The sequence below is a fragment of the Pelophylax lessonae genome, assembly GCF_965119305.1.
Source record: "Pelophylax lessonae genome assembly, chromosome: 1".
NCBI classification, from domain to species: Eukaryota; Metazoa; Chordata; class Amphibia; order Anura; family Ranidae; genus Pelophylax; species Pelophylax lessonae.
Genome location: NC_138768.1, coordinates 435,595,728 through 435,609,142, shown reverse-complemented (window position 1 = coordinate 435,609,142; position 13,415 = coordinate 435,595,728). Strand labels below are relative to the sequence as shown.

At 42.7% G+C, this 13,415-nt stretch overlaps 1 protein-coding gene across 1 annotated transcript in view; it reads right to left on the bottom strand.

The window, feature by feature from the left end:
• FBXO10 (F-box protein 10) overlaps positions 1-13,415 on the bottom strand; it is a 251,646-nt gene that overhangs the window by 133,977 nt on the left and 104,254 nt on the right. The gene's annotated exons all lie outside the window — the stretch shown is intronic.

Sequence of the window (13,415 nt, the reverse complement as noted above, 5' to 3'; positions counted from 1 at the left end):
AGAGTTCTTATGGAAAAAAGGTGTCTCCACTGAAGCTTTATTACCAATCCTTGTTTCCGCAACAACCCAAAAATTTTAAATCCAGTTGTCATAGGGACAGAAAGTGAGGTGAAACCTTCTGAACAGGGGTACAGACAGCAAAACAAATGGTACAGGGGTGGTAACCCTTCCCTATGCTACCTAAAAACCTTACATTATTCCTTTGGCTGGGGCTACACTTATAAAACGTACCTGTACCGACAAAAACCTGCAGTCCCCATCTTGTTTGTAACCCGGGGACCGCCTGTATATGGGGAAACATCCCACCCTTTCATACACAAGGTCCCAATGCAGGAATTAAAGTATTTTTGCTTGGTTGGGCAGGTGTACTATATGCCTATTTATTTGATCTTTCTTTCTCAAACACTAAGCATTCCTCTACATAGAAATATAGGCAGTACATCTTTTTTTCTGTTACACTGAGAAAGCAAAGCATAGCAAGAATACTATATTGGAAATAACATATCAGTTACGTGTTCTCGGCCTGTTGATTAATATATCAATGATTAATATATTTTAGGACAACCTGTAACTTAAGACATAAAATGCTATCTTCCACAGGTACATCAAATTGTTAATCATTATGACATATAGCTAAAAAAAAAAAAAAAACAACACTTGTTCTGACGTGAGCTCTTCTGCACTGCGGGATACCAAACATGAAGGGAAAGACCTGAAACTTGTAAAAAATGTCCAAGTTCATTTCAGATTATGGGCTTATATGACCTTTGTATTAAAAACTGTCCATGGGTGGTGTCTTTTATAGGAGAGGGTATTAGAAAAAGACTGCATATACAGGTAATGAGTGGGGGCAGCTGTGGAGGAAGGAGGTTGAGGGAGCACTTTGTGCAAATACAGGGTGAAATATGGGTCTATGGGCAAGGTGGTGGTAGTGGTGGTGCAGGTGTGTGAAAGTGAGGGAAAGCATGCACAGGCAAATTGGTGAGAGGAGGTAGAAGGTATGTTGAGGGGGGTATGTTAACATGGAGTGAGAGAGGGGAGAAAGTACAGCTGTGAGAAGGGATGTACAGGCATGGTGGTTAAAGCAGGGGGTAAAGAAGTAGCGTTTAGAAGAGGACTGGTAAGAGTCATTTGGTAGCGGAAGATCTGCAGGCGTGGTGGTGTAAAGGGTGCAGTTGTGGTGGTGAGAGCAGGGGGGAGTGTGCAGTATGGGGGGCAGCAAAGATGCAGTAGTGAAAGTGTAGTGCGGTTTTGGAGTCCAGAGAGGAGTGGGGGGAAACGAGCACAGACGCAGTGGTGGGAGGCAGGATACAGGTGAAGTGGTGGAAGGGGAAGCGCAGACACGGTGGGTGGTAAAAAAAGAAGCAAGCATGAAGCAGAGCTGGGTTGGGGTGGTTCAGGCAAGGTGAATATGAAAGAAGGGGGCTGCGGGGGTGGTGGGTACAGAGAGGGAGTGGAAGAATGGGATGGATAGTGAGAGAAGGGGGACTGCAGACATGGTGGAGGATAAGGAGTGTGCAGGTGAAGTAAGTATTGAGAATGGGTGGGTGCTCAAAAAACAGCTGTTGTAGGAACAGTAAATGCTGTGCTATGGGGGAGGGTACAAGTGTTGATAAAAGAAGGGGGCATAAAGGAGCAATGTGTGCGGAGAATAAGGGCAACTGCAGGTATGGTAATTTATGCAGTGGGTGTGAAAGTAGTAAATAGCAATAAAAGGGGGGTGCAGTTGTAGTGGTATTGAAAACAGGATGGGTGCAGGTACAGTGGGTGCTGGGGTGGCTGGTAGACATTTCAGAAGAGGGGTGGTTAATATTGGCGGTGAGGCTGGCTGAGATTACAAGAGGGGTGGCAAAGATTGCAGGAGGGAGGTCGAGTAGATAATGGTGTATGGTCTGCTCATTGTATTGCTCATTGTACGGCAACGCTTGGAGTAAATACAATTCCCATGATGCTATGGGAATTGTAGTTTCGATGGGTGGGATAGGGTGTGGATATGTGGCTAGGATTTGTGAATAGGGGGAGATAGCCCAGGCGTCTCCTAACCGGTCAGTCAAAGTATGAGGTAATTGTGGGGCAGGGTCAGATCTGTAGTCTAAAGCTCCTTAGTCCTCCCACTACAGTGGGCGGCGTACTAAAAATTAAATTACTGAGAGGATGTTACGAGACTGGTGGCTGGGAAAATAGTGGCCACCAGTCTTTCTAAACGGGAACTAAGGGGACTGAGCCCTCCTTGTGGTGATTTCTCAGTAGCTGAACACCTTTATGGCAAATGATGAACACATTTCTGCCCAGGGCTTGGCTTTAAGAGAGTGGAGACAGAACCTGGAGGGAACTTTTGACAGGAAAAGGTTTATGGTTCTGCATTCACATCAGCAGGCTGCGTAGAGCAGGCTGCTGTGCTGTGTGGATTGCCAGGCAGGGTTGTTCTATGTGACAGAACTGTGTAAATCTCAGGAATGAATGGACTGAACACAAATTCTTTGTTGGCTGCCACATATATATTTATTCTGTGTATGTTGCCTTTTGCCTGGAGTCTAGCTTAAACCGCTTCCATACTGGGCCTATTCTGGCACTCCTCTCCTATATGTATAATCATACATTTTTGGCAGGAAAATTATGCATAACCTGTAAACATTATATATGTTTTTTATCAGAGACCCTAAGAAATAAAACGGCGGGCGTTGCAATTTTTTTATGTAACACGGTATTTGCGCAGCAATTTTTCAAATGTTTTTTTTAAAAAAAAAAAAAAAAAAGAGGTTTCATGAATTAAAAAAAAAAAAGTCAGCCCAATATGTTTCTTTAATGTGAAAGATGATGTTATCCTAAGTAAATAGATACCTAACATGTCATGCTTTAAAATTGTGCATTGTGGAATGGTGCCAAACTTCGGTACTTAAAAATCTCAATTTTTTACAGGTTACCAGTTTAGAGTTAAAGAGGAGATCTTGGGCTAGAATTGTTTCTCTCACTCTAACGTTCGCAGCGATTTCTCAAGTGTGGTTTGAACATCTTTTACATACAGTGCCTTGCGAAAGTATTCGGCCCCCTTGAACTTTGCGACCTTTTGCCACATTTCAGGCTTCAAACAAAGATATAAAACTGTAATTTTTTGTGAAGAATCAACAACAAGTGGGTCAAAATCATGAAGTGGAATGAAATTTATTGGATATTTCAACCTTTTTAACAAAAACCTGAAAATTGGGCGTGCAAAATTATTCAGCCCCTTTACTTTCATTGCAGCAAACTCTCTCCAGAAGTTCAGTGAGGATCTCTGAATGATACAATGTTGACCTAAATGACTAATGATGATAAATAGAATCCACCTGTGTGTAATCAAGTCTCCGTATAAATGCACCTGCACTGTGATAGTCTCAGAGGTCTGTTTAAAGCACAGAGAGCATCATGAAGAACAAGGAACACACCAGGCAGGTCCGAGATACTGTTGTGGAGAAGTTTAAAGCCGGATTTGGATAAAAAAAGATTTCCCAAGCTTTAAACATCCCAAGGAGCACTGTGCAAGCGATAATATTGAAATGGAAGGAGTATCAGACCACTGCAAATCTACGAAGACCTGGTCGTCCCTCTAAACTTTCAGCTCATACAAGGAGAAGACTGATCAGAGATGCAGCCAAAAGGCCCATGATCACTCTGGATGAACTGCAGAGATCTACAGCTGAGGTGGGAGACTCTGTCCATAGGACAACAATCAGTCGTATACTGCACAAATCTGGCCTTTATGGAAGAGTGGCAAGAAGAAAGCCATTTCTTAAAGATATCCATAAAAAGTGTCGTTTAAAGTTTGCCACAAGCCACCTGGGAGACACACCAAACATGTGGAAGAAGGTGCTCTGGTCAGATGAAACCAAAATCAAACTTTTTGGCAACAATGCAAAACGTTATGTTTGACGTAAAAGCAACACAGCTCATCACCCTGAACACACCATCCCCACTGTCAAACATGGTGGTGGCAGCATCATGGTTTGGGCCTGATTTTCTTCAGCAGGGACAGGGAAGATGGTTAAAATTGATGGGAAGATGGATGGAGCCAAATACAGGACCATTCTGGAAGAAAACCTGATGGAGTCTGCAAAAGACCTGAGACTGGGACGGAGATTTGTCTTCCAACAAGACAATGATCCAAAACATAAAAGGTAAATCTACAATGGAATGGTTCACAAATAAACATATCCAGGTGTTAGAATGGCCAAGTCAAAGTCCAGACCTGAATCCAATCGAGAATCTGTGGAAAGAACTGAAAGCTGCTGTTCAAACGCTCTCCATCCAACCTCACTGAGCTCGAGCTGTTTTGCAATGAAGAATGGGCAAAAATTTCAGTCTCTCGATGTGCAAAACTGATAGAGACATACCCCAAGCGACTTACAGCTGTAATCGCAGCAAAGGGTGGCGCTACAAAGTATTGTATTGTATTTTGCACGCCTAATTTTTCAGTTTTTTATTTGTTAAAAAAGTTTGAAATATCCAATAAATTTCGTTCCACTTCATGATTGTGTCCCACTTGTTGTTGATTCTTCACAAAAAATTACAGTTTTATATCTTTATGTTTGAAGCCTGAAATGTGGCAAAAGGTCGCAAAGTTCAAGGGGGCAGAATACTTTCGCAAGGCACTGTATGTGGAGGGACGTACGTATGTGTTCGCTTCTGTGTGCGAGCATGCAGGGACGGGGGCGCTTTACTTTCATATTGTTAGACTTTCCCTTTAAATTTTTTTTCGATCACTTTTATTCTTATTACAAGGAATGTAAACATCCCTTGTAATAGGAATAGGGCATGACAGGTCCTCTTTATGGAGAGATGTGGGGTCTATAAGGCCCCACATCTCTCCTCTAGGCAGGAAAGACTTCGATGAAAAAAAACAAAAAAAAACACGATCTCTGCCTTTTCAGCCAAGTACACGGCAGTGTTTACAACATCGCGCCCGGGCCTCCGAAGGTCATAGAGACTGCCAGGGTCCATCTGATCTTTGGCATTTTCTATGGTGAACTTCTGCCACCGGCGAATTTCTTCTCCGGCTTACCAATCACACAGGGGAGCCGGTAGAAGCAGGGAGGGCCCCTTCCGCCGTCTGTAAAAACGATCAAGCTCCTGAACTACCTTTATGATTGTTATTACGGTGTAGGGAATCACTGGCTGCAAAAGATTATATCTGAATGTTGCCTGCAGCTGCAGGCATCATTCAAATATCTCCACTCAAATCCAGGACGTCGTATGACGTCCTTGGGCTGGAAGTGGTTAAGCAGCAACAATGATAATGCTTTCTTAGTACAGCCTCTCTAAGGCCCCTTTCACACACTCCGTCCGTTGGACGGAGTGCGTTTTTCTCAGTGGGGGATCGAGCCGCCGATCCCCCGCTGAGCAGCAGGAGGACAGCTGTGTCTCCGCGCTCTGTGCGGAGACACAGCTGACAGTTCCCCATGCATCTCTATGGGGGAGATCGGATGTCAACGGACCGTCAGTCCGTTCTCACCCGATCCCATCCGATCCGATCCGCTGGACGGATGGAAAATAGGGTTTCCATCCGTCCAGATTTGACGGATCGGATCGGGTCGGATGTCAGCGGACATGTCTCCGCTGACATCCGATGCCCCATAGGAATGCATGGGGGGGACCGTTCAGATCCGCCAAAAAAACGGACAGGCGGATCTGAACGGTCCGCCTGTGTGAAAGGGGCCTAAGGCCCCTTTCACACATACCATCCGTTCAGTTCATCAGTTCAGTCACGTCAAATGTATCAGTTTTCCATCCGTTTTTCATCCATTTTTCGTCAGTTGTCATCCGTTTTTCGTCAGTTGTTATCCGTTTTTCATCAGTTTTTCATCAGTTGTCGTCCGTTTTTCATCAGTTGTTATCCGTTTTTCATCCGTTGTCGTCCGTTTTCATCAGTTGACATCCATGTCATCCGTTTTTCGTCCGATCCGTTTTTTTGACGGATGAAAAATAGGGCATTCATCCGTTCAAAAAAACGGACATTAACGGAAGCGGATGAAAACGGATGTTAACTGATGATCATCCGTTGTCGTCCGTTTTTACATAGAGATACACTGATGTCCGTTTTTCATCTGTCAACGGATGGATGAAAAACGGACAAACGGACAGCATGTGTGAAAGGGGCCTAAGAGCTATTGCTACAATGTTATCAATAGCATATAATGCCATGCCATTATCACTGTGTGTTACATGTTAATATAAGAATGCAATGATTGAGCCAATTTCCTGAGCTAACTAGCTTTAATTCATACTGTGCGCATATGCAGGAACAACAATATCTGACAGACTCAAAAGCAAAAACAGGTATAGATTTTACATCTGATGTATATCTAGTTCTGCTAAAATAAACTGCATTATTACATATGCGATATTGCTTTAGGGCCGCACAGGGTGTGCTAGATGTGCCTGGGCACACTCCAATAACCCTGTGTGGGGCAGATTCCCCCTGTTTAAACCCTTGATCTTTCAACAAAGTCCCCTAATGGGGCTCCTAAAAAATTTGTAAAAAAAGAATAAAGAAAATAAAATTGTAAAAAATTATAAAAAAAAAAAAATAAAAAAAAATAAAAACGACTGACACCAATCTCTGCCCTACGGACACCATCCACTGCTCTACTGACAGCGTCTGTATATATACACATGCACACACACATGTTTAAGCTTTGAGATGCACACCACAATTCAATAGGCTGTGCACACCTCTGAGATATATGTTCCCCAGATAAGCGCACATATGAGTTAATTAGCCATAATATCTACCATACTAAGGTTAATGTTTGTACCAGGTTTTTTACCTGACATTTTGACCCGTGCTGTGGAGTGAACAGGTATGTTTTTCAATGCTTACATTGTATAAAATGTGTGTATATTTTTTTCCTAATCCCAAAACGCACAGAGCCTCATTAACTAATTGTTTTGGTTCCCCATACTAATAGGTAACCTTCTTTCTTATTTCTATACTTCTTTAGAACTCTTAAAGCGGAGTTCCAGCCATTTACTCACCTGTCCAACGGTCCAGCGATGCGGCCGCCGGAAGCCTCGATCCTCTCCCTCGGCGCCGGCATCACTGCTGTGGGCACCCAGCTGTTACAGTTTGCGGCTTCACAGCCGGGTACCCACTGCGCATGCGCGAGTCGCGCTGCGCGCCGTGATTGGCCGGCAATCTTCTGGGACCTCTGACGTGTCCCAGAAGATTGCAGGGAGGGAGGGGGAGAGGAGAACTTCCGCTCAGGGCGCCGCGGCGCTCCGAGCGAAGTGGGAGCGGGTACCTGTCAAAACTAGGTACCCGCTCCCCCCCCCCAAAAAATGACATGCCAAATGTGGCATGTCGGGGGGTCAGGACTCCCTAAAGCGGAAGTTCCACTTTTGGGTGGAACTCCGCTTTAACTCAAAATAAAAAATTTAAAGGTATTTGCACCTTAGAGAAAAAACAAGGATTGTCCCCCCCCCCCCCCGAGTACTCTTCATCAATAACTGACATATAACTGCCTTTAAATAAAATAATACACTTTACACTTTAGAGTCAGTGTAGTGTTTATTCCCTGAGCACTGCTCTGCTATGGTCTGCTACATACACCAAGCTGAGGATAGAGACCAGTCATAAAAAAATACAGGCACACTGCCCCTGGATAAAGTAAGTGACTGCCATCATTCTCTATTACCAGTCCTCAACTTCAACTCAGTCTGTGATCTTGGCTGTATTGAGAGGAAGCAATGTGTCAAACAACTCAACAAACGCACTAGCCCCAGGTAGTCAGGGCAATGCATAGTATAAAATCTGGAGCTCATACGTGTGCTATAAAATGTAAAGAAAATAAATAAATAATGGCCAAAAAATAAACTGTAAAAAGTAGTGTAAAAATAGAAAATGCCCTCTTTCATTGGTGGTCAGTGCAAAATACCCTCTTACATCAAAAGTTACAGTATTGCTTTTCAGCTGGAAAGTGCCAAATTACTTTAGAGGTCAGTGTTGTTCTCCCTTAATTAGTGTTCAGTGGCCCCTTAAATTGGAGGTCAGTGCAAAAGTGTCCCCTTACAGTGATGGTCAGAGTAGAAGTTCCTCCTTATATTGGAGGTCAGTGTTAAAATGTTGTATTTACAGTCCATTAAAATAAGGCAAAATTACTCTTGCCAACATACAGACCCATCCACACATCCGAAACACAGAGGTCACACCCATTTAATTTGAAACAAAAAATTATTGGTCTATTCAGTCCGCTATGAAAAATGACAGCCAAACTTAATTGCAAGCCAGCGTGATTTATTTCAGTTCAATATTGTTTAATCTATTGTGTGTATTCCCCTGCCAGTGGCATCAGTGTGCCTTGACATCTGAAAAAAGAAGGTCTCCCACAGTACACAGAACATTTTCTCATCAGCAGTATATAGCAGCCTTGTGGCTTGTATCAGTTTCTAGTAAAGCTTGTAGAAGGAGTTTTCATTCTCCCCTGATCCTTTGTCTGGGCAGTGCGGATTGGCCCTGTGCTGATCACATGCATTCTCCCAAGAAAAAACAAAAAAAACAAACTCTCTAGCAATACTGAGCATGTGCAGCCCTGTCCCCTGGCTCTGTAAATATCAGGTTATTTTTTGGAGACAGTGAAAGAAGGAGGAGGATCAGAGAGACATGATCAAACTGCCTTTATACACAATGAGAAGGATTAACCCCTTAGGTTCCACAGCTGGTAACAAGCATGCTTTACTGCATATACAGACTGATTTTACTGTTGTGGGTTTAGTAACACTATATGTAATACATGTATGAACAACAAAAAGGGACTCTGGTTGACTACATGTTTTCTAATTCAAGTTTCAGAGATGGGATTTCTCATTAAACAGAAGCTTGTGGCCAACAAGTAGATCTGTCCTTCCCCTCCCACTGTTATGTGAATAATTTTACTATCCGCTAGAAAGAAACTGAAAAGAAACAGGGTTTCCTTAGCCGCTTGGCGGTCGTCCCATGCAGATTTACAGTGGCAAGGGCGGCTTGGCTGCACATAATCACGTAGATCTACATGTTTATTTGCACACGGTTTCGGCAGTGCACTCGCCGCCGGAGCCGCGCTCCTGCTGTGTCTAGTCGCTAGCAGTGCCCCTGCGCGCCCCAGACCAGGAAGAGCGAAATCACGTACAGGTATGTGATTTCGCGCAGACCGCCGTTCTGTCTGCCTCTGTCAAACCCATCCCCCCACACAGTTAGTAAGCACAAAATGTAACACATTTAACCCCTTGATCACCCCCAGAGTTAGCCCCTTCCCTGCCAGTGTCCTTTATACAGTAACAGTGCATATTATTTAGAACTGATTACTGTATTAACGTCACTGGTCCCCAAAAAGTATCAAAAATGTCAGTTAGGGGACTGTTCTGTCTGCTGCAATGTCACAGTCCCGATAAAAATCGCAAATCGCCACCATTACTAATAAAAATAACCAAAATAAAAAGTCCATAAATCTATCCCGTAGTTTGAAAAATGCTAGAACTTTTGCGCAAACCAATTAATCACTTTACCACTAGAGCATTTTGCGGTCTTACGTCTGGGCCACTTTTTGCGATTCGGCGCTGTGCGACTTTAACTGACAATTGCGCGGTCATGCGACGCCGTACCCAAACGAAATTTACGTCCTTTTTTTCCCACAAACAGAGCTTTCTTTTAGTGGTGTTTGATCACCTGTGCGATTTTTACTTTTTGCGCTATAAACAAAAAAAGAGCGTTTATTTTGAAAAAATAACAATATTTTTAACATTTTTTTTATATGAAATTCCCCCCAAAAAAGATGTAAAAATCAATTTTTTTTTAAATTTTTGGCCAATTTGTTTTCTGCTACCCATGTTTGGTAAAAAAAAAAATCGCAATAAGCGTATTTTGATTGGTTAGCGCAAAAGTTATTGCGTTTACTAAGGGAAAGATTTATGTAATTTTTGGTGTTTTTTTTAACGCGTAATGGCGGCGATCTGCGATTTTTTTTGCGGGACTGCGACATTGCGGCGGACAGATCGGACCCTTGACTGACATTTTTGACACTTTTGGGGGTACCAGTGACATTACTGCAGTAATCAGTGCTATAAATATGCACTGTTACTGTAAAAATGACACTGGCAGGGAAGGGGTTAATTTTATTGGAGAGGGAGGGGTTAATGTATGCCTGGTGCTTACTAACGTGTGGGGGGGGGGGGAGGTGACTGAGTGAGCCAGGGACAGATCGGATGTTCAGCTATGCTGAACACTCCGATCTGTCACTTAGGAGATCCGCCCGCTCTGTTTACACAGGCGGGCGGATCTCCAAACTGGATTCCCCGACGATCGGGGCAGAGCAGCGGCAATCGCCGCCGCTCCTCCCCTGGCCCGACTCCCGCTGTGAATGAAAACAGCGGGAGCGCGCCTCCGGCGGCGCGCGAGCGCCGCTTACAGGGGAGGAGTCTAGCGACGTAGGTTTACGTCGCTAGACGATAACGAGCCACTGTGCCGCAGTAGCAGCACAGTGGCTAGTGCTAAAGTGGTTAATATACGCTTTTTGGGATTTCTTTACCAAAATATGTAGCAGAATACAAATTGGCTTAAACTGATAAAAAAATTAGATTTTTAAATTTTTTTTTTATTGGGAATGTTTTAGAGCAGAAAGTAGAAAATATTGGTGTTTTTTCAAAATGTACGCTTCTTTGTTTATAGCGCAAAAACAAAAAAATCGCAGAGGTGATCAATTACCACCAAAAGAAAGCTCTATTTGTGGGGGAAAAAAGGACATCAATTGTATTTAGGTATGTCATCGCACGACCATGCAATTGTCAGTTAAAGCAACACAGTGCTGAACCGCAAAAAATGGCCTGGTCATTAAGGGGGTAAAACCTTCCGGATCTGAAGTGGTTAAAGGGATTGTAAAGTCAGGAAGGTCTTTTATCTTCATGCATTCTATGCATGAAGATAAAAAGTCTTCTGTGTGCAACAGCCCCCCCCCCTCCGCCCCCTTAATACTTACCTAAGCCCATCTCTATCCAGCTATGTCCATGAATGCCTCCGCCGTCCCGGGACTCTCCCTGCTGAAACACAGCAGCGGAGCCATCAAAGTCAGTCAGCCAGCAAATGAGGAGAGAAAGGGGTCGGGCTGGGCCGGGCCGGGGCAGGGCCGTGGCTGTGTGTCTGAAAAGACACAGGGAGCTGTGACTCAGGTGCCCCCATAGCAAGCTACTTACAGGAGGAGGGAGGGGCCACTCGGGCACAGAAGAGGGACATACAACAGCTTGGTGTGTTAAAATTTAAATAAAACATGTTCTGGAATAAAAGTTTTTCAAACCACAGGTTTTTGAACCACAGACTGCTAGGAAAAAAAAGTGACAGTTATCCAAAATCTAATGTTACCAAGCAATTTATTGCATTTATTTCCTCCTGTTTGCAGAATACATGAAATTAAATAAAAATAGGATTTTCCGCTGTGGTTTTTGTCAGTTGTTGATAACATCCCTTCAATTTTATGTTCCAAGAGACAAATAATTTAATACGTTTATATAAGAGATCAATGGTACTCTTATGTCCATGACCCCAGATATTATGGAGCAGATGGACATGCCACAATGTCTATCTAATGAGTTTTAATAGGCCAGCATGCTGAAAGCCTCCATCAAATTGAGTGCCCTATAAATGAAACCAGTAACAGAACTGCTGCTAATAGAGGATGGTTTATAGTGCACCTCAAAACATGCTTGAGGAACCAGTAAAGCATTAGCTATACACAAGTGCTAGGATTTCTTCAGAAAAGTAACCTTACATCTACAATGTAATTACTTTCAAAATGCATTAGTTACAGGGTCTGTATACAGATTCTCTATCCAGTACATCTATCTCTGGAAAAATCTAGCCTCTTATCATGTGTCTTCCCACCAGAGCACCATCTCGCTCTGAAAAATTATGAATTGCATAAAATTTGTGTATATTTTTTTCCTAATCTCAAAACGCACAGAGCCTCATTAAGTAATTGTTTTGGTTCCCCATACTAATAGGTAACCTTCTTTCTTATTTCTATACTTCTATAGAACTCTTAACTCAAAATAAAAAATTCAAAGGTATTTGCACCTTAGAGAAAAAACAAGGATTGCCCCCCCCCCCCCCTCGAGTACTCTTCATCAATAACTGACATATAACTGCCTTTAAATAAAATAATACACTTTACACTTTAGAGTCAGTGTAGTGTTTATTCCCTGAGCACTGCTTCTTTTATGGTCTGCTACATACACCAAGCTGAGGATAGAGACCAGTCATAAAAAGATACAGGCACACTGCCCCTGGAAAAAGTAAGTGACTGCCATCATTCTCTATTACCAGTCCTCAACTTCAACTCAGTCTGTGATCTTGGCTGTATTGAGAGGAAGCAATGTGTCAAACAACTCAACAAACGCACTAGCCCCAGGTAGTCAGGGCAATGCATAGTAAAAAATCTGGAGCTCATACGTGTGCTATAAAATGTAAAGAAAATAAATAAATAATGGCCAAAAAATAAACTGTAAAAAGTAGTGTAAAAATAGAAAATGCCCTCTTTCATTGGTGGTCAGTGCAAAATACCCTTTTAAATCAAAAGTTACAGTATTGCTTTTCAGCTGGAAAGTGCCAAATTACTTTAGAGGTCAGTGTTGTTCTCCCTTAATTAGTGTTCAGTGGCCCCTTAAATTGGAGGTCAGTGCAAAAGTGTCCCCTTACAGTGATGGTCAGAGTAGAAGTTCCTCCTTATATTGGAGGTCAGTGTTAAAATGTGTTAAAATGTTGTACATCTATCTCTGGAAAAATCTAGCCTCTTATCATGTGTCTTCCCACCAGAGCACCATCTCGCTCTGAAAAATTATGAATTAAAATGCATCTAAACCCAAAAAGAATATGTTTTTATATATGGAAGTTTACTAGTCCAAATAAGTGCTGGCTAAATTTTTTTATTTTTTTGGGCTTTTCTTTACCTTTATTTTAACCCAGTAAACCTGCCAGCAGTGTTCATTTAGACGTCAAATTTCGATTACATTTTAGTCATAGTCTTTTGACTAAAGAGAATTCTATCAATATTAGTAAGTGATGCGCTGTTTCCCATTACCCAAGGAATAAGAATTCACTGGTCATGTGACTTCCTCAGGGACTCTGAGGAAGTCATGTAACCAGTGACAACATGTCAGCCAGAGCCAGTGATGTCACTTCCGGTTGACGAGAAACTCAATTTTTGTATTGGGATACGCTGCTCTATGTGTTTTTTAAATATATGTGAGTGCATTTATGTTATAAAATAAAAGTTTTTAAACCGATACTATGTGGTGCGCTATGAGAGCTCTTCCCTTCTTTTGAGATACAAGCTGAACGGAGACAGCAAAGATTGATCTCTTAAAGAGACCCTGTACATGAGGTGGCTGCTAAAGGTTGGAGGAGGAATTACATAAAC